The sequence below is a fragment of the Vespa velutina genome, chromosome 1, assembly GCF_912470025.1.
Source record: "Vespa velutina chromosome 1, iVesVel2.1, whole genome shotgun sequence".
In the NCBI taxonomy this organism is placed as follows: Eukaryota; Metazoa; Arthropoda; class Insecta; order Hymenoptera; family Vespidae; genus Vespa; species Vespa velutina.
The window spans coordinates 1704898-1727406 of NC_062188.1; the positions used below are offsets into that span (position 1 = coordinate 1704898).

The following is a 22509-nucleotide window of genomic DNA, read 5'->3' on the forward strand; positions in this document are numbered from 1 at the left end:
TCTCTCACACACACACATAAACACACATACACACACACATATATATATATACATACAAACGCATACAAACTATCTTTATTTCAATCAAAATTTTCACGAGTCTTTATCATCTTTACCAATGAAATTCTCTTTGAAATACCTAAAGATCGTAAATTTAATCTCCTTTTTCCTCTCTCTCTCTCTCTCTCTCCCCCCCCCTCCCTCTCCTCCCTTTCTCTATCTCCCTTTTTCTCTCTTATACTCTTTCTTCAATCGTATTATCCTTCGTTACCCTCGCATAGTGTAATTAAATCGTAAGTAATAGGAGAAAAATTTTAAAGAAGAGGAAGAAGTAAGAAACAAAAAAAGAAAAAAGCAGAAGGTACTAGATCGGAAAGTTAAGTGAAAGGAAATCTCTAAAGGATTCTCGTCTTCTTCTTCTTCTTCTTCGTAATATGATTCAAGGTCGTTCCCTCATTTCTCTTTGATAAAATTACGAGAGAAATAAGTACCGAAGAAAAGTTAAAATAAAAGAAGAAGAAGAAGAAGAAGATATTTGAAATTTTTTATGGTACACAAACGAATCGTTTGTTTGTTCGTTCGTTTGTTCGTTTGTTCCTTCGTTCCTTCATTCCTTCGTTCCTTTTTTTTTTTCCTACTCGAATAATTTTTGGAATAAGATTGGACATTGTACATACATACATACATACATACATACATACATACATATATATATACATACATACATACATACGTACGTACATACATACATACCTATTCGTGCATTATTAAAAACTCAAACACACCTTTACCGTCACGCGCGTCGAGTCAATTAATCCGATTCGCAAGCGAAGCAATTAGCGAACGTGCTCGAGCTAACGAATCTCCGAACGCGGTCTCCGAATTCGTTTGGTCGTTTCCACGAATGAAGATTAAAAAAAAGAAAAAAAAAGAAAAGAGAGAGAGAGAGAGAGAGAGAGAGAGAGAGAGAAAGGGAAGAAAAAACGTCAAAAGTATTCGACCTCAAAAACAAACGAACGAACGAACGAACGAATGAACCTCTCGATTCTCTTGATCGGCAAGTGACAAAAGACAGGATGGATCGATCGATCAATCCTGATCGAAGCTTCGATTAACAAAGGACATGTAATCGACAATCAATGCAAAATGTTGATTAACGACGGTCGAAAGCAAAATCGCTTTTGACAATAGGAACGATTTTCGTATCAAAGCTTTCTCTATCTATATATTATATATATCTATCTTTCTCTTTCTCTTTGTTTCCTTGTTTCTTTTTTTCTTTCTTTCTCTTTTTTCATTTCTTTTTTTTTTCACTTTTCTTTTTTCCTGTCAAGACAAGAAAATTTTTCAATCGTATCCCTTTCGTCTATATCTTTTGATATGTTGCATGTGCATTTGTACATGCAACATCTCTCTTTCTCTCTCTCTCTCTCTCTCTCTCTCTCTCTCTCTCTCTCTCTCTCTCTCTCTGTGTGTATGGGTATGTGTGTGTGTATTCTTGAAAAATCAAAATTGAAAATTAACAAAGGGACAGACATATCTAATAAATATTCAAATTTTCTTTTATCATTTATTAAGGATCTTTCTTTTTCGGATTTCTTTATCCTACGCATACTTACATAAATATGTATGTATGTATGTATGTATAAATACATAAACTATTTTATATACTCACCACAACGGGAACAAAGACCCATTAGTAAGACAATTCATGCGAGCCTTAACCAGGCGAAAAAAAAAATGAAAGGTAGAAGAGGCAAAAAAAAAGGAAGAAAAAAAAAAGATAAAGGAGAGAAAAAAATTGTTGGCTGTATATAAAGAGGGTGAAAAGGGAGTAGTGGCGAAGGCAACCACCTGCTACCAGAGAACGGTGGGGAAGGGGCCGGAGAGGGGACCGATTAAACGATCCGCGACGAATCGTTCGTTCCATCCCCTTCTCGGTGGAGGACTTTCCGCTCTCATAAATTTTCTTCCACACCGAACTGGAATCGCCCGGAGGCGGCCCCCTACTACACTTAGTTAACAGTAACATCACTACACCTGCAACAAAGAACACGAGTTTGGAAATAATTTCGAGAAGTGGGGAGTATATCCCACTTTTTTTCACATTGCTGTTTTTTTGCTTTATTTATTCGTTTGTTTGTTCCTTTTTTTTTTTTTTCTTTTTTTTTATATATATATATATATATATATCAACTCAATCAAAAGTCGTAATCGAGTTTATTTTTTCTTTTTTTCTTTTTATTTTTCATTTTTTTTTTTTTTTTTTTTTTTTTTTTTTTATCATTCTTTCTATTTCTCGAAAAATATAATAGCGTCATCGTAATATGATGGTTTTAGAGTAATAAATATCACTGTTATTTCTCTTCATTCTTCTTGTCACGCATATTTTAATCGAAAATTCTTGTGAAATTGAAAAAACTTTTTTACTCACGCAAAATGGAAGGACAATTTGTTTTCTGTTATATACACATAGAAGACACATAGACGTTTGTGTTTCACGGTAGATGCGTCTAGCGAAATAACAACTTCCGAGTTTCACGATAAAGGAAACAGAAAGAAAACGGTAAAGGCGAGTCTCGTAATTCGTTTTAATAATAAATTACAAGCGTTTCGTACGTGCGAAGAGACGGCATTATAAACGAGAGAGAGAGAGAGAGAGAGAGAGAGAAAAAAGAGAGAGAGAGATAGACAACGATAGAGAGAGTCAGATATATAAAAGAGCAAACGTTTCCACATCATATCATCGTACTTTTCTTTGATTTACGAAAGAAACATAAATATACGTTTAAGATGATATCATGACATTTAACAACTACCTAAAATGTAAACGTGTTTAACGATAAAGGGTGTTCGCTACCATCGTAGTATCATTTAACAACGTAAATAATAGAGGAAAAGTACCACCTACAAGAACCATTTATGTCGCATTTCTAACTTGTTCTTAACGATTCTATGTAATAACCAACTATAAAAGAAAAATAAACCTTGACCGAGAAAGAGAGAGAAAGAGAGAGAGAGAGAGAGAGAGAGAGAGAGAGAGAGAGAGAGAGAGAGAGAGAGAGAGTTTCTCTTTCATGTTCGAAAAAAGAAAAAAAAAAGAAGACTAGAGAAAGATAAAGAGAGAGAGAGAGAGAGAGAGAGAGAGAGCCATATTTCGCGTAATTAGACCGCGTAATTACGACGCTTTACGCTTGCGCTCTGGCAGTAGGTAGAAAAGGGCGTGTCAGGAGCCATAGACGATGAATCTTCTCTTCCTCTTAGTAGGAATTACTAAATGAAAGTAAAAGTATGTATATATATATATGTATATATATAGCTATACATAGGGAGTAATGATGATAAGATGCCTCCATATATAAATCGAACGATAAATTTTTATAGAGAACGAAAAGGATAAAGGGATAAGGGAAAATAGGAAACGGATAGGCAGACAGAAAAGGGCTATAGAAAGATGATCCCTGTTGAGAGTGAATGAAAATCCTGTGTGAAACAGGAATCTCTTCTTCCTCCTTTTTCTCTTTTTGTTCCTAAATCCTCTCTCTCTCTCTCTCTCTCTCTCTCTCTCTCTCTCTCTCTCTTTCACTCTCTTCTACTCTTTATTCATTCTAACTACTAGATCGATAAAACCTTTAGCGAAACATCCATCATGTTAATTAATTAACACGTTGCAGCAAAGACAGATCACGTACTATCTTACTCGTGTTACGTATTTGATAAATATACATATACATATAGATATGTGTATGTGTATGTATGTATGTATGTATTTGTGTACCTGGATATATATATATATATATATACATATATAATATCTGAAATATAAAAACATTAATTGAGCATATAAATTCATATTTTTAATTTTAATCTTAAAATAATTATTTCAATATAAAAATATATATATATATATATACATATTATATAAATATATTATATATATGTATATATTAATCAAAGGTTATACGTATCGTTTCAACAATTCATTTCTAATATATGTACATATATGTACATATGTATATATTACTTTACGAAAATGTCGTTGTATTAGCGAAATTTATATATATATATTTATATATATATATATATATATATATATATATATATATGCGAATATGTTTTGCAAGAGTAGAGCATTCATTTTCAACGGCACGTGGGCCCTCTCTTTTATAGAAAGCGTTACGTGGGCGTCGTTAAATTCCTATGGGACTAACACGTACCATCTTCATTTTTATCACTATAAGAATCACCTCTCTCTTTCTCTCTCTCTCTCTCTCTCTCTCTCTCTCTCTCTCTCTTTCTCACTCTCTAAACTTTTGAGAATGAAAGACTAGTAAAAAATGGATATTTCCAACCTTACCGAGCATGGTAATAATTTGTTGTCTCGTTTGAAAGTTCTTTTTTTCCTTTTCTTTTTCCCTCTTTTTTTCTCCCTTCACACACAAATTTATCAGAGAATATCGACCGGCAAAAAAAGATTGATCGTTTGCAAGCATCATATATATTATATATTTTTTATATATATACATATATATTCTTTCAACGTAGAGTCTAAATATGTTCCATGTAAATCTAACGTAGAGAAAGTGTCGTATCGCAATATTATTGTTTGTTACTCGTGTTGTTCTTGTTCAGTTTACAGTATTGACGTGTCTCTTTGTTGAAATATATATTTGCGTGTCTGTGTATGTGTGTGTGTGTGTGTGTGTGTGTGTGTGTCTATGTGTTTTTGTGTACAAACATGCATTAACAAAACAGTAATACCGTTAACCCCGATAACAATATAGTGTGAATTTTCGTGTCCACGTTAAAACAAGTAAGTACGTATACAAATATACGCTCGAACTACCTACAAGTTGTTTTATAATTAGTTTATTTCTCGTTAGTTAAGCAAATTATCTTTTAAATCTTTATTTATTTATGTATTAATTAATTATGGAATAATATTTTTTCCAAGAGAATTCGAAAGGGGAAAATAATTTTTATTTTTCTTTCGTTATTGCTGTTATTGTTTACTAATGCTCAACGAAATTATACAGAATATCGAATTGTTTAATTAAATTAAATCTCTCAGGGATTAATCGAAAGTCTAATAAATGTTCTACGTCTGTTTCTATTCGTCATTGTTCATATTAGACGTATGTGAATATATAGATACATGTATAAATACTCACTTACGTCTCCCATTACGAAAGCTATGAGATTCATTGTCGTAGAAAGGGGAACGTTTAAGTTGAACGTAAAGTACCTATCGTACAAAGAACATACTTGCATGCAATTATATACGGGACATTAAACACGAATACACACGGAAATACCTTACGATAACGTCCTCAAATTGCACGAGTACGTATGAATGCAATGCGTGAGTGCGTGAGTGAGTGAGTACATGCGTGCACGAAGCCATAGTCTCTATTTGTGCCCCTGACCGTGAATACATACTCTCTCTCTCTCTCTCTCTCTCTCTCTCTCTCTCTCTCTCTCTCTCTCTCTCTCTCTCTCTCTCTCTCTCTCTCTCTCTCTTTCTCTTTATCAAGTGAAAGAGAAAACCACCTTCCTTTTGTTTTCTTTTTCTTTTTCTTTTCTTTTCTTTTTTTTTCTTTTATCTTTTTAACAATAATCCAAAAAAATCTCGTCAATGGACACAAAATCGTTATCAAATTGATATAAATAATTTCTTTCGTACTTTTTTTTTTTTCCTTCTTTTTCTTCTTTATTTATTTATTTGTCTGTTTATGTATTCATTTATTTATTTATTTATTTATTTATTTATTTATTTATTTATTTGAAAAAAAAAAGAAAAATTACTTCATCACGTAGGCATGCTCCAAGCGAAGACACGCAGTAATAAAGAAAAGATAAAACTCTGAAAGAAGGAATAAAAAGTAATGTTCTTTCATCTCTCTCTCTCTCTCTCAAAAGAAGAACAAAAAGTAAATAAGTAAATAAATAAATAAATAAATAGGAAGAAAAAAGAAAAGAAAAGAGATAAAATAAAAAAGGGTGGGGGAGAGAAAATCTTTCGACGGAATAACAAAGGATCGTTAAGAATTATAATCTTTTATCGTGAAATATGCGTCCTAACGAGCGATCTCCGTAGAAACTCGTTCTACTCGAGTCTTGAAACCACCGTCGTGGGTGGAATGGAGAAATGAGAAGGAAGGAAAGAACAAATAAGAAAGAGAAAGAGAAAGAGAGAGAGAACAAGAGAAAAGAAAGAAAAAAGGAAGACGAAAAAGAAGAGAAAACGAATCAAAAAAAAAAAAAAAAAAAAAAAAAGGAAACAAAAAAAGAACCAGAAAAAAAGAAACAGAAATGAACGAAACGGTGTTTTAATCAAAGTGGGAGTAGGATGGAGGAGGAGAAGGAGGAGGGCGCGGAGGGGGGAGGGGAGGGGGAGGACGTGCATCGTTGGTTCGTGAAGCACCCTTAATGTTTCGTAATGCCAGGTGTCTAACGAGCGCCATTCATCCTCATCGAAACTCGATGGATGATGCATCGCTCATATCGCTTCAACATACTCGAATCGTTGTTGCGCTTCACGATCGTCGAATGATAACGGTCTTGCCTGCGTGCGTGCGTACATGCGTGCGTACATGCGTGCGTACATGCGTGCGTACATGCGTGCGTGCGTGTGAATCGATAAGCGTTCACATAAATCATTATCGATTTTGTATTAAGTACGTAGGATTCATTTGTAACGATGATCATTCGTGATTATTAACTTAATAATGTTAACGGGGATGTAAAAATGAGAAGAGAAAAAGAGAAAAAGAGAAAAACAAAAGATACTCAAATTCGAAGATTTATTTTTCTTTTCTTTTTTCTTTACTTTTTCTCTTTTTTTTTCTTTTTTTTTTTTTTTTTTTTTTTTTTTTTTCCTCCCCTTTGATATTTAATATTGACTTTTTTTAATTATGAATTTTTTTCCTGCATTTTCCGTTTTTTTCCTCAAATTTTCTTTTTTTTTTTTCTTCTTTTTTTTTTTTTTTTTTTTTTTTTTTTTTTTAATGAAAAATGATGGTAATAATTTTTTCTTTTTCTTTTCTTTTCTTTTTCTTTTTTTGAATAATAATTTTCGAAGATTAATCAAGGAACGTCAAATAACAGAGTTTTCTCTCTCTCTCTCTTTCTCTCTCTCTCTCTCGGTCTCTCTCGGTCGGCCATTTTTGGTAAACACGCAAGCCTTATCGATTTTTATAATTAAAAGATAATTGTGTGCCTGCGTATCCAATCGCGAGAAAGCAAGCGTTCAATTCGCATATACGATCTTTCTCACTGCCTCTCTCTGTCTCTGTCTCCGTCACTGTCTCTCTGTCCTGCGTCGGCCTCGTTTGGTAAACTTATTAAGTGTTGCGACGCGGTCAGAAACACTGGTTATTAAGTACCGTCGGTAATTAACGTAATTACTTTCCAGCCGTTGCATTAGCATGCGCATGAACCGAAAACCGATATCTCCTACAAACGACGGGACACGAGTTGCAATTTCTGGAATTTCCAATGTAATTAAGTGGACCGTGTGATTTAAGTTTATTCGTACCCACGAATCTCTATTCTTAATTATTATTATTATTATTATTATTGTTATTATTATTATCATTATTATCACAGCTTTTCCTTCCTGAAATTAACGAAGGAATTTGTTTTCAATTTGGAAAGAAATCGCAAAATTGAATGACTTCAATTAACATTAAAATCATTTGTATTATTAATACTTGATATTAATAAGTGTAAAGAAATCGAAAAGAATAAGATTGAAAAGGGAATTATCAACAAAACGATCGTATAACGGGATATAATGAATGAACGATAAAAAAAAAAAAAAAAAAAAAAGGAAAAAAAGAAAGAAAAAAGAAAGAAAGAAAAGATAAAAAGCAAAAGAGAGAAAAAAGTGAGAGAAAAAGAGAGAGAAAAAGAAAGAGAGAGAAAGAGTCGGAGAATACAAGAACCATATAATTTCGTGAGTACCGACTCTAAAACAGTGAGTAGATTTGCATCTAAGTCTAGAATACCTACGGAAGGGTATATCCTCCTCTTTTCTACCACCATTTTAGTTCTCAGGTTCCTATTGCCTCAGGCAGATCTAACGTACATACATAAATATAATACATACATATATACATACATACATAGTTAGAAAATGCTCTCGTAATCTTCAACTTCTTCAACGTAATGTAAAAGTACTTTCACGATAAACTTTTCGAAAATAATAGTTCGATATAATGAATACGTTTTACGGCGTTAACTTTAATTCAATTTGAAATTTTTTCATTCCATCTTTACTCTCTTTTATAATATATTATAATATATACGATAACATATATCTATATCATTGATTTAAAATATTTCTTTTTTCAAAAGGACACATCCTTAATAATCATTATTATTTAAAAATTATACATTATTCAAACTTTGAATATGTGAACGTTTTAAAGATAATACGTAAAATACCTAATATTCTAATCCCATTTTAACTCAGTATGGTAAGCAATTTTCGTAAGGAGTTTAAAGGAATTTGACGAGACAATTCCACGCTTTTGCTCACATCGTCTTCGTCGTTCTCGTCGTCGTCGTCGTCGTCGTCGTCGTCGTCGTCGTTAAGTAGAAGGAGAAAAAGAGAGAAAGAAATAAATTTAACTGGTGAAAATGAACGATTTGAATGGCGTCAGCCCGAGCAAATTGGTTCCCATTGTTCCGTTCATCCAATGACACTCGTAGAAACGTAACTTCTTCCCTGATTTTACCAGAAATTCTTGGTATTACCTTAACCAGGAAAGAGAAAAAGAAATAGAAAGAGAGAGAGAGAGAGAGAGGGGGGGGGGAGAGAGAGGAAGAGAACAAAAGGCTATACGATTTTGAATGAAAATTTGCCAGATTTTTCTTCACCTTTTCCTCCGTTCTACCCACAATCCCTTTACCATTTTCATGACTCTCAATCAATGATCGCAACACTTGAAATCTCTGTCTCTCTCTCTCTCTCTCTTTCTTTCTTTCTTTAATATATAAAATGCTTTAAGATTAATACCGCAATTATCAATTTTGTTGATATCCATTTAATTGATACGATAAGTATAACTAAACATTATTCCTTTTCTATTCTTTTGTTGTAATCGTATGAAAACTTATTTACATGAGTATTTTTTAAAGGTCGTAATAAAAAAAAGAAAAATAAAAAAAAAAAACAGAAAAAAAGAGAAAGAAAGAAAGAGAAAAGGGAAAGAAGGAAGAAAGAAAGATGATAGTAGATCCATCGAGAAGCACGTTTTATATATTTAACTACGAGAAGGAGTGGAGCTCATTAAATCGTAATTCGCTTCGTCTTTTTCATATCTTCTATTCACGTTCACGGAATGGATAGTAGAAGGGAAGAGAGGAGAGGGGGTGGGGGAACAGGGAGAAGATGGAGAAGGGGCCTTCGGAGGAAGGGAATAGGAAGGCACGAGACTAAGGGAAGTAGAACGACGACCGTTTTACAACGTCTGATATCGTTGCATCTTCCAATTTAACGAAAGTTCTCAAAAGCAGATGGAAGAGAGATAGATAGATAAATAGATAGATAGATAGATATATAGAAAGAGTAGGTCGTTCAAAAGATAGAAAATACAAAGCAATGACTTCTGAGATTTCTCTCTGACTTCGGCAGCCAATAACAGATCAGAAATGTTCTGTTCAATCCTTCATTATATTACGAACAGGTGATATTAAAAGTTATGAGATAAAATTTGCGATTAGTGAAATTAGTAGTTACAAAAATGAGAGGAATTAGAATCCGAGCAAACTAATTTTCTCTTCCTAATCTTTTCTCTCTCTCACTCTCTCTCTCTCCTTCTCTCTTTCGATATCATTTCTCAACTTTTATTTCTAATTCATATATATATATATATATTTTTTTTTATATACCTCATTTCTCAAAATATAAAATATTTCATACATTTGATGAGAGATATAAAATATACAATTAATAAAGAAAATTTATGTCGTTTTGAGAATATGTATCTAATATCTAATCATAATATCGATTACACGATGAGATAATTTGATTGACTCGATGGAGAAAGCACGACTAATTAGTCGCACAATTACGTGCACAGGTTCGACGAGAAACGTAGCTCCACCCACGCGCGTTTAACCGCACTCCCCTCCTCTCCTCTCCTCTCCACATCCCTCTCGTTCCCCACCCCCGCAATCGCTTACATTGTCGTAACGAGGAGAGAAACGCGTACGAATGCGTGCTCGCTGTTGTACACGCTGGTGCGTTCACTGACACTCGTAGCATACTACCACGAATTGCATTTGCATCGTTAATTCGTCCTAAGAGGGAAATGGCACCGTCGGCTTTATCAGGAAGTCGTAACGCACAAAAACCTTCTCCGTTTGCTTCAACTACAATTCTCGACTCTGATATTTTCTTTGTGATTTTTTACTTTTTTTTTCTTCTTCTTCTTCTTCTTCTTCTTCTTTGTTTTCTTTTACTTTGGTTTTTTTCCTTTTTGCCCTTTGATTTCCTTTGCTTTTTTTCTTTCTTTTCAATTATTTTTATTTGTACTTTTCAATTATTATTATTTTATTAGTTATGCATTAATACAGATACAAATTATATATTTTATTCTATATATGTATTTATTTATTTTATTTAAATTATTACAAAGATAAGTACTATACTATATTTTTATTGTAAATATATATATATATATATATATATATATTTACAATAAAAAATATAAAAATATTTGATATCGATAGATCATCAACATAATCTACATTATATTTCGTTAATTTAACAAGAGTATGAATATTATTATCCCACAAATATACTCCGTATACTATGTTATAAACATAGTGACGACGTCTCTGTTGTCTGCAGTAACGCCGCACAATCGATCCTTGGCCTACCAATAAACTTACATAATTCAAGCGGCAAGTGGAACACCAAAGAGATCGATATGCAACGTCGTCCATACTAACGGTCAAGGAAGTTCACTGGCTTTTTCGTTTTTAGTATGAAATCGATGACTTTTTTTCATATTATTGTATGTAACAAGGGAGAAACGAAAAAAAAAAAATATATACGCGATCGAATAAGAATGACAAAATATTGAGAAGTATTTACGAATGCTTCAAAAAAAAAAAAAAAAAAAAAAAAAAAAGAAGAAAAAAATTTTTCTATTAGATTTCTTAAATGAGGCCAACATTGTGAAAGTATACGTAATTTCAATATGTTCTTTGAATCGTTTTCAATGTCTTTTTTGAATTAAAAGAAAGATATATATATATATATATAGATATAGATAGATAGATAGATAAATAGAGAGAGAGAGAGAGAGAGAGAGAGAGAGAGAGAAAATTTTATAAAAAAGTAGTAGTAAATTTCGTGCATGAATAACGATGATTCCTATCTCGTATTCAAAGGATTAATGCAACTACGAGGCGTGCATCGTAACGAAGACGAAATGTATTATATGAGAAAAGAGTGAATAGCATAAATCGTGAATAAAATATATTCGAGTCTTCTAATAGCTACGTACAAAGTGATGCACGTGCGTTTTCAACGTAAAGAACGTGAATAGTTTAACTTTGGAATACAAATCAGTTGGGTCGCGTGCCATGGAAATCTTTCTTTTTTTTTTTTTTCTTTTTTTTTTTTCTTTCCTTTTCTTTTTTCCCTTCATTTCTTTTCTTTCTTCTTACGCAGAAAATCTTTTCTCTTTCTTTTTTTCTTTATCTTTCGCCCCCCCCCCTCGTCTCATCCCACCCTACCTCACCAACACCATTTTCTTATCTTCTTTCCTATTTCATTTCCTTCTTGTTTTCTTTTTTTAATTCTTTTCCATTTCCAAAAAAAAAAAAGAAAAAAAAAATCAGTAAACGACGAAAGAAAGATCATTAATCAAATAATCTAAATAAGTCTGATACTTTATAGAATATAATCTTGATAATAATTATATAAGAGTTGGGAGGGGTGGGGGGGGTGGGGGGTAGACGATTGAAATCGTCTCTCATTAAGAGAATGAGAAGTAATCCTACGATTATTTCTCACTTATGTATTCCAATTTTCTGTTTACGTTCCAGTTAACGGTCATTCATTCTACTTAACGGGTTATATAATTTATTTTCCATTAAAATAAAATTCAAGTTCGTGACCGACATTATAAACATAGAAGATATTATATTGAGCGAAAATAAATAAGTAAAGTAAGTAAGTAAGTAAGTAAGTAAGTAAGTAAGTAAGTAAGTAAGTAAGTAATTAAGTGCGTTAATGAGTTATTCAATTTCCTGAAGGTAACGTTGAGAAGATTCAAAGATAATGGAATAAATGAACTCAGAAGAGAGAGAGAGAGAGAGAGAGAGAGAGAGAGAGAGAGAGAGAGAGAGAGAGATAGAAGTAAAAGTCTTTCTAAACTTTGAAAATATCCTTAATCAACTTTTCCAATCATTTCTTATTATCTAAACTAAAGATAAATAAAGAGATACAAAATGATTATCGTTTTGTGTGTAGATAAATCGCGGATTTATATTTCATCGGGTCGACTAATTCAAACCGCTGATGTGCGCGTGAATCGGCGATTTCCGTCAATTCGATGAGTTTCAATAGTGTGTGTGTATGTGAGAGAGAGAGAGAGAGAGCGAGGGAGAGAGAGAAAGAGAGAAAGAGAGAGAGAGAGAGAGAGAGAGAGAGAGAAAATAGCGTTGCTCGTTGGACGTTGGTCGTTGCTGCTGTCAACTCGAGTCCTAGTGAATATTCATAAGCGACGAGTACCGGCTGCTGCCATGTAAACTTCCAACTTGTGCTGATTGTTGTACTCCAGGGAACGACGACACAAAATCAACGAGAGAAAGAGAGAGAGAGTGAGAGAGAGAGAGAGGAAGGGAAAGAGGAAGAGAGAACGAAGGCAACAAGTACGAGCATCAAATCGCTTCTGCGTCCGTTCGTCGTTCATATGCATGTCAGCTGGAGTGTCCGCGTGGCAGCTGCCAGCTCGAGAGTTTAGATATATATATATATACCCGTTGCATCTGGAGCGATTTTCTGAAACGCATCCTGCGATTTCAAGGGTACAGAAGTAAGAGGTTAAATTTTCTTTCAACGAGAGAAAAGGAAAAAGGAAAGCGTATTGACGCGCGACTGCACGGCCAACCGAACTACTGCGCAAATGTCTGCACTAACAGTGTATATGGTACGTCTTCAATCCTATCCTATCCTTTTCGTCTCTATCCTTGTCTTCCTCGTCCTCATTCTCGTCCTTTCTCATTCCTCGTTTCTTTTTCTTTTTTGTTCTTTTCTTTTCGTTCCTTTTCTTCCTTCTTCCTTTCTCGTTCTATTCCTCTTTACTCTTTGTAAAAGTATAACGATGCCTTTTATACCTTCGTTCAGTGATTCTCTCATTGAAAAACAATCTCTTTCGAACGAAATTTAAAATAATCCATCGGTCAAACACACGAATTTCTTATTAATTCGTCCTTAGAGCCAACTTTGAATATTATCGAAAATATATTGATGATCTCGATTTATTCATCGAATCCTTCGTACGATTTTTATTCGTTCATTCACGTTCGTAATGACAGTTCTTCGCAATGGTCTTGCTCGAGATATCAATGAATTTTGACGTTTGGGTTGGAACGTTTAAAAAAGAAAAAAAGAAAAAGGAAAAAAAGAAAACAAAAAGACAAAAGGAGATTAGAGATTCCTTCTGATAATTCATAATCCTTCTTATTATTTATTCTCTCCATTCATTATTTATATCCATAATTTCTCAAATTGATCTAACTCGATGTTCCAATAAGTTTCGACATTTGGTTTTAACGTCTTGCCAAAAAAAAAAAAAAAAAAAAAAAAAAAAAAAAAAAAAAGAAAAAAAAAAGAAAAAAAAAATAAAGGGAGAGAAAGAATAAGAAATCTTTTTGAAACCAGATATATCCTCTTTACCTTCAGTAAATTTGGAAGACACTAGGATACTAGACCAAGAAGTTTAAGTATATAGTGGCACGCAGCTGTCGCGTGGCCAACAGCATGGACATCTGCTCTTACCTACCTGCCGCAGTTCATCTTTTTCGAGCTTCTTTCCTTCGTTCCTTCCTTCCTTCCTTCCTTCCTTCCTTCGTTTAAATCTTTTTGCCGATTATTATTTCGTCCGTTCCTTCCCCGATAGCACGTGGTAGATACATAAATATACACTTCTACTACCTACCTACCTACCTTCGTGTTTCAACATCGAGATTCTTTTTCGCGTTCCTTTCGACGCTTGCCACCTGCCTTCTACTTTTTCCTGAAATTTTATCCAAATTGTCGATCGTTGAGAAAAAGATTATGGATGAAAAGTCGTTAAAAAACGTTCATTGAATTTCTATCTTCGCAATATTTTTTTTTTTTTTTTTTTTTATTTTTCTTTCTTTCTTTCTCTTTTTTTTCCCCTCCTATCCACTTTTCAAAATACAATACCGAATGAAGTCGTCGAAAAGTACGATTAGAATTTGAGACTTAACCTCAGGAAAAATGTTTGATCTCAAGAACGAAACACTTGTTGAGTCGCATCAATGATGACGTCTTTCGTCGATTATTAAAAATACGATGTTATTCTCTCTCTCTCTCTCTCTCTCTTTTTCTCTTTTAAAACATTCACCAAGCTTACTTTCTTTTTCTGTTTTTTCTTTTTTTCACGATCCAATATTTCCTCACAAAAAGACCAATTTTACGAAAGAGCTGTCCTCCTCCTTCTCCTCCTCCTCCTCCTCTTCCTTCGTGTTTCTCTTCCTTCTTTTCCTTCTACTATCCTCTATCTCTTTTTTTAGTTCTCCTCTTAAATTCGAAGAGAAGAACTCAAACACCAATGTGCCACGAGGTCGAGGTCAAAGAATTGAAATTAATGCCTATATAGCCGATCTCAGGAATAAAAAGAGGAAAGCACTTTTGCCGTTCGCTTCTGAAGTGTCACTCGAGCGTCACTACTTGTACCAGCCGAACAAAGGAGATTGCTCCTTTTTATTCACGAAGGATTTAACGTGACCGATTTTCATCGTCGATTCACCGAAAAACAAGACTGTTAAACGTTCTCTCTCTCTCTCTCTCTCTCTCTCTCTCTCTCTTTCTCTGTCCTTTTATTTTTCTTTATCTTTATCTAATTTTCAGAATGAAGTTTTTTTCAAGAAAATTATATATGATAAATTTTATGAGTAAAATTTTTTTATCCATAAAAATAAATTATTACAGATACAATTCATATTATTTCAAATTATTAGAGATATAAATTCATATAGATAAATTTTAAAATCAAGCTTTACGATGTTGACATAATATATTTGTCATTATTCTTATTCGATAAGAAGTGACAAGTTTAGAGAGAGAGAGAGAGAGAGAAGTAAAAAATGTGATGAATAATCGTAAAACCTTGACTGTGAATTATTTTTGTTCCTCTCATTTTTTCTTTTTTTTTTTTTTTTTTTTTTTTTGTTATCTCTCTCTATCTAACTTTGTTTTATGATGAAGCTTTAAGATATTTAAAGGATCAGCATTCTTCTTCAAAAAATGACAGATACGTATATCGATCTTTTGAAAAATGTTCACATAATGGTTGTCGTTATTCTTATTCGATAAGAGGTGATAGGTTCAAAAAACAAGAGAGAGAGAGAGAGAGAGAGAGAGATGAGAATTGGGAATGCGATGAATTATCATGGAACATTCACTCTAAATTTCCTTGCTAACCTAAATGATAAATATATTGATCGTTTGAAAAATAAGGAAAACCAAAAAAAAAATGTTTTCGTAATTATCGTTATTCTTATTCGATAAGAAGTGACAAGTTTAAATAGATAGATAGATAGAGAGAGAGAGAGAGAGAGAGAGAGAGAGAGAGAAGTAAAAAATGTAACGAAAAATTATGGCATCTCGACTCTGAATTTTTTTGCTTCTCCTCCCTCCTCGTTCTCTCTTCTTCTGTCTTTTTTTTATCTCTAAGTATATTTTGGAATGAAATTTTATGATATTTAAAGGATAACCTTTTTTCTTCGAAAAATGACAGATGAATATATATATATATATATATATATATATATATATATCGATCGTTTGAAATATAAGAAAAACATTGAGATAATATTTGTCGTTATTTTTATTGGATAAAAAGTGACAAATTCCAAGATAGATAGATAGAAAGAATGAAAGAGAGAGGGAGAGAGAGAGAGAGAGAGAGAGAGAGAGAGAGAGAGAGAGAAGAGAGAGAAATCAAAAGCATAACAAAAGATTATGACTGGTCGTTGATTCTAAATTCTTTTCCACATCTCCCCCTTTTTCTTTTTTCTGCCTATTTTGTTATCTCTATATAACCATATTTTAGAATGAAATTTTATATTTAAAGGATCAGCTTTTTTCTTCGAGAAATGGCATTATACAATATATACATACATATATCTGATCGTTTGAAATATAAGAAAAATATTGAGATGATATTTGACGTTATTTTTATTCGATAAGAAACGACAAGTTCGAAGATAGAGAGAGAGAGAGAGAGAGAGAGAGAGAGAGAGAGAGAGAGAGAGAGAGAGAGAGAGAGAGAGAGAAAGAGAAGTCAAAAATGCGATGAAAAGTCGTGGCACGTTGACTCTAAATTCCTTTGCTTCTCCCAACATACATACATACATACATACATACATATATGCATACATACATACATATATTCAAAGTTATATCGTGCGAACGTGTTGCCCTCGGAAAAGCGACGAACCAGTGTCCTCCTCCTCTCACGTTCATCTCGAATCACTACGGAATCTCTTGCGATTCACCGATTCCCGTTTCTATCGTTATATACCCACATAGGTACTTACATACGTACATACATACAAACTACTCTGGGAAAGATCGTGAAACACGCATTTCTCCTATCCGAAAATTTGACACAGACAGAGACGTAGACAGACAGACAGACATACAGACAGAAAGATATATATATATATATATATATATATATAGATAGATAGATAGATAGATAGGTAGATAGATAGATAGATAGATAGATAGATAGATGGATGGAAAGAGACAGACAGAGAAATAGACAGAGATAGAATTCGTGTCTTGGGACCACGAACCACCAACTCGATTTGATTCGATTCGACTCGAACTCGTTGATCCGCTTTAGCCGGTAGACTCGATCTCGTAAAACCATTAAGGAAGTTCGACGAAACCGATAAAGTTGTAGTCTGGGAATTGAACACGTGAAAGATATCTTTGGTTCGTCGAATATATTTGGGAACTAACGATGAACCTTACAAATTTTCTCTCTCTCTCTCTCTCTCTCTCTCTCTCTCTCTCTCTCTCTCTCTCTTTCTCTCTTGCTTAGAAATTTACCTTCATTTGCCTTCAATTGTCTCGAGCATTGACGCTGGCTGGTTTCTATCGAAATGGAAACTGCTTTTATTCTACGGACGAACATATATATACATAATATTTGATATTAGTATGAAACAATGTTAACGAATAGATAGGTATAATACGTACTTAGATAATTTATATACGTATGTATATACCTATATGTATATACGTAACTAGTTTTCTTCATATCTCAAAATATACATGTTATATTTAAGAAAATAATATATAAATATATATATATATATATATATATATATATATATATATATATGTGTTACTTTTCTTTTGTTTTTTCCCTATCATAAACTTGTAAAATAAAATATGCACGTCTCTCAAAATGTATAGAGGTAACATTAAGCTTCATGAATCTATCACAGCTTATAATATTTCATGGTCATTTACAATTCTAATAGGATTTACTAAAAATGGTAACAACTAAATATGAGAATACTTTTCGGGTCGCGATATTACTATTAACGATAAGAATGGAAATAAGGAAATAAGAGAAGAAAAAGAGAAGATGAGATTAGGAATATAACGTTGAACGAGCGAGGACAAAAAGAAAAAATAAAAAAAAAAAAAAAAAAAATAAAAGAAAGAGAAAAAAATAGAAAAAAGAAGAAAAATAAAAAAACGTTGGATTACATGCACGAAGAGTGGATTTTACATTCGAGAATATTTTTTATATTCGAAAATTCACCAAGCTTTTCCATTTTTCCATATTTTTTTTTCAACCTTCCTATCGTATAAGTACATATGTATATACGTACATATATATATATATATATATATACATATATATATATATACATATATATATATATATATATATATATATATATATATGTGTAGTTTCCATATTTTACGGGTTGGCTACCAATTTCTATGTGCTTTGCGGCAGACATCGGCCATGATCGACGAATAAATTTTAACGAATGGCCTGTTAGCCGACCAACCAGGTCGGCCAGGTCGATCGGTCGAATTGACCGAGTCGAACGGCTCGATCGACTCGATTGTGGAAAAAAATGTGGGCGTAAAGGGAGGGAAAAGGAAAGAAAAAAGAAATCCAAAAAAGAAAAGAAAAAAAAAAAAGAAGAAGAAATCTTTCCCTTTCATTTTACGGTTGGCAAAGCATCTTCGTTTTACCTACTGTGAATGAAATCCGATTGGACGTCGCATACATATTTACGTTATACGTAAATATTTTTCGAAAGGAACCTCCAACCATCACCAACTTGTCTCCAAATTTTATTTTCTTTATGGAATACCAAAAAGGAAAAAAAAAAATAATACGAAAGAGAGAGAGAGAGAGAGAGAGAGAGAGAGAGAGAGAGAGAGAGAGAGAGAGAGAGGCCGAGCCTTACTGAAGAGCTTTTATTTCTTTTTTTTTTTTCTTTTTTTGTTTTCTTTTTTTTTTTATGGTCACTACATAGTTTTTCCTATATTGATCTCTTCTGACATTTCTATGTTTAAATTGCACTTTATATATATATATATATATATTTATTTATTTATTTATTTAGTTATTTAGTTATTTATTTATTCGATCGGTATTATTTATTAATTAAAAATAAATAATTTTGTTGTAATAAATAGTCAATATACATGTATATGTATATATATATATATATATATATATATATATATATAAATATTTTTTTCAATAAAAATAATTACGTCGTAAGGATTCCTTGCTCCGCTCATATTACTTACGAACATTTGATTATCAATATTAAGCATTTATTTGACATATCGAGCAAATCTTATGAAATATTATCTTAATAAATAGCAAGCGTTTAAAATGTCACCGATTTTTCGTCTACCTAAAGGAAAAACAGTAATATTACTTTATTCTAGTCACGTTTTTTGAAATCTAATAGAATAAGATCGTGATCCGTTTATGTATGTGTACGTATGCGTGCATGTGTGTGTGTATACCTTTGGAATCGTATTTCTTGCTCGAGGATATATATATATATATACACGTATGTGAACGAAATGAACAAGAAAAAAAGAATTAACAAAAAATAAAAATGAAAGGTCGTATGCGAAATGACGATAGATAGATACATATTATGTACATACATAAATACATATATGTATAGATAAACGTGATGGCAGAGGGATCGTATTAATTAGACAGGGATATCGCGAAATTGAAATTCAATAAGTAGAAAGGGTCATATGTTGCGTGGGGTCGTATCGATTTCCTCCTTCACGTGAGAAGATGAAGAGAGTGGTGAACGAGATGGAAGAGGAGAAGAAAAAGAAGGAGATTCACAAAGAGGAAGTGTAGGAGTTTGTTTCATACGAGATGAGCTTTAAGATATATTTAAGGTGTTAGACGAATATATACCGTATAGTTAATATTTAGAAGCATAAGTATATATCTATGTATATATGCATGTACATATGCATATATGTAATTATCTATCTGAATTATATATTCCTCTTGCTACAAGTAAATCGATTTTTGGCTTTAACGATCATTCACCGTCTATTCCATAAATTCTTCAAATGCAATATTCATCGTTGCGACGAAACAGGAGATTTTCGTTATAGAAATCGATTTTATAGATCCTTAGCCCATTTTAAATTTAGATTTAGATTTATATTGAAATTTATATTTATGACGATCATGTCATTTCTATTTATAAACATTCATTAAATGTCGAATACTTTAGTTTTTTTTCTTTTTTCTTTCTTTTTTTTTTTTTTTTTTTTTTTTGCAAAAAGAAAATATCAGAAAAATGAAACGTAAACTCATATTAAAGTTTCTCCGGTGAGAATCACAACATCGAATGAGAAAATATCTTAAGAAAATAATCAAGATTTAGAATTCGTGGTTAATCCTGAATTTAAATTGGATATTTACAAGAGGGAAAGTATATTACCTTCTGAGACACAGACAAGCGAAGATAGAAATAGAGAAAGAGACACACAGAGAGAGAGAGAGAGAGAGAGAGAGAGAGAATATCATAGGCTCTCTCGAGAAAGTCCTCTTAGAGGAGAGCGAGTTCAACGTGTTACGTAGAGCGTTAAGCCCGAACTCAGCTTGTCTTATATCCCAGCGATTAAAGATAATGATCATGCCTAGACGTGATAATCAGCCGTTCAAAAGATATAATAATCTTAAATCGTTATTAAACGCAAATAAGAAGGTGAACGTTCGCCTACAATGCGACAGCTTCGATTACGTTATCGGACTTGAAATCGTGTTACAGTCAAGTAAGTAAGTAAATAAATAAATAAATAAATAAAGTTCTAAAATTATTTATCTATCACTCTTACTTTTCAATAGAAAATTCTTCCATTCGAGTCTGGCACGATCTGGATCGCTTTTTAGAACGTTCAATTGACTTTTACTTTCTCGATGGTAACGAAGTACTATAAGAAATCCTAAGGAAATCACGTGAAAATAAACCTAAACGTTAATAGAGATATAAATAGATTGTATATATATATATATATATATATATATATATATATATATATATAGAATTAGATAAATTAAATATAAATCTAATATTTGAAAGAAAAAAATGCTACGCACGAATGTTTTATTATTGATTGATTAATATCTAATCTTGTTTTTTTTTTTCCTTACTTACTTTCTTCCTTTTTTTTTTCTTTTTTTTTTCTTTCTTTTTTTTTTTTTTTTTTTTCACTTACGAGATTTTCATTTATAAGAGAAACCTTGTAAACCGATGGATCTGCACAAGTACGTCGGTTGTACAAACACATAGAGCTAGAAAATATAGGATTCAAATAGCAGGTGGGAACAGTTAAATATTTGCAGAGTCCCAGTAGCGTTAACCCAAGTCAATAGCGTTCAGATTCTACGGCAAGTTGCAGGAAAACATCGGATATTTCCGGTTCTACATGCATACACATAGTATTTTACTGCTATGTGTTTTATCCGTATGTGTCTCTAAATGTATTGACAAGGCATGTCAATACATGACTATCAAAACCATATTTTATTTTCAAACTCCATTTTCTCAAATGAAAGAAATTCAATGAACATTAATGTACATATACATACGTGCGTATGTATATACTTACATACTTAATTAATTAAATGCATACTCACTTACATATTTGTCCTGATAAATTCAAAAATATAATCCCTATATATATCGTACAATGATTTATTCATAATCTCTATAAAGAATATATCTTATATATTTCTTTCGAACGAAATAATATCTAATATAATTATTATATATTTATGTTATATTAATATACGTAATATAATTATTAAATATTATATTACAGTAATATATGTAATATAATTATTAAATATATGAAGGATATATAATATTATATTTTTATTTTCAATATAATTTCTATTACTTCCGTATATCTTGGAGAGTTTTTTCGAAAATAAAAATTTTTCAACGTTAACGACAATACTCGTTGATTATAAAATATTTCTTTGGATGTCCTTCGAATGAAGTGATAAAAATGATGGCGGGACACGCGTTAAAAAAAAATTTTTTTCCCCCCGTAGACGGTAAAGAGTAATAATATCTATACGGGGTGGTCGATAATGATGCATTTTTTATACGGCTTGCGTGTGAAGGAAAGGGAAGCTTCGAACTGAAGGACGAACCGTCTGAAGTAGTACCGATGAGGTGGAAGCACGGAAGACGGCGAGGAAGGGAGGGAGGAAGGGAATGGGGGAGTTGGGTTGGGAGCCACTAACAACGATTATCGATTTTATTCCATTTTCTACGTAGTTATAATGAAATCGTTTCTCAAATCGTTTAATAAAAATTTCCGAAGTATCAAAATTCTCACTCTCTTTCGAATCCTTTCGAATGCTAGCGACGATCGAAATTTGACGACGAAATTGTTTTTCCGAAGCGCGTTCGACTCCTATTATTTTCCATCGTCGATTGTACCAAAAAAAAAAAAAAAAAAAAAAACAAAACAAAAAACAAAAAAAAAATGGAAAAGAAAAATATCGAGAAAAAAAGACTTCGCATCCAGCCAATGCATTTGTTTTTGGAAAAAAAAAAAGAACAAGCGGCTAATGTTTAAGAACAAACATTTCACGAATAATTCATGATGTAAATGTAATTCTTTTTCTTCTTCTTCTTCTTCTTCGAGAAAGAGGGAGTATCGAAATATAATAATTGATATCAACC

General features: G+C 32.3%; 1 protein-coding gene across 6 annotated transcripts in view; it reads left to right on the plus strand.

Annotated features, from left to right (window-relative positions):
- LOC124950690 overlaps nt 1-22509 on the plus strand; it is a 162854-nt gene that overhangs the window by 118588 nt on the left and 21757 nt on the right. The window lies entirely within an intron of this gene.